Below are 854 nucleotides of genomic sequence, written 5' to 3' on the forward strand. Positions count from 1 at the left end.
GTGTATTTTTAGGGTTTCTGGACCCAGAGAATATACCAATAGAGCAGTATGATGTGCAATGTTATCACCTCAATCATGACGGAAATCCAGAATGATACTCAAAGGATTAAAACAGACTTGGACAGGGGGAATTTGGTTAGAAATTAGAAAAGACTTCCTATTTTTTTCAGGTGTGAATTAAGTTAATTCAATTAACTCATCCTGTCTATTCCCCCCTTTTTGCAGAATACTTTGAGATTCCTATTGTATTATTTAAAGGACAAAGTACTTCCACTCACAATACATTCAATCCTCTTACTACAGTTGATCTTTCAATGCTTATGTTACAGAATTATAGCAGAAGAAAAACGATTTACGCTTCCCTTTTTATCAGTCATATACAGCAGAGGAAAATATGTTAATTCAGATATAACGGGGAACACGAAGGATTTCTGTGGGTACCTCAGTAGCCAAAGGAAAGTGTGGACTCACAGCACTGGAGCTGGCTGTCTGGCTGAGACAGGAGCTGGTCCCGCTTCGAGCAGGGACCTGTGCCAGGTGAGCTTGGAGGTCCTGTCCACCCTGCGTATATCTGCCAGGCTGTGCTGGAGATTGGGGTGGCACTTTCAAGATCCCACAGATCTGGATGTACTCTTTGGAATGGTGTGCTAAGGAGCTTATTCTCAGAGTTGCCATGGTGTGCGTGGTTCTTTTCATGCCTAAAGGTGATGCTGGACCCATGCAGAGGCTGAAACTGCGTGAGTGTTCACTAACACAGCATAGCTCCAGGTCTATGTGAATGCTCAACACTACTCCCATCTACTACTGTTTGTGAGCAGATCTCTGGATCTGCCTTGCAAGATTGCCCATTCCTG

The sequence above is a fragment of the Mesitornis unicolor genome, unplaced genomic scaffold (genome assembly GCF_000695765.1).
Source record: "Mesitornis unicolor isolate BGI_N332 unplaced genomic scaffold, ASM69576v1 scaffold6447, whole genome shotgun sequence".
Taxonomy (NCBI): Eukaryota; Metazoa; Chordata; class Aves; order Mesitornithiformes; family Mesitornithidae; genus Mesitornis; species Mesitornis unicolor.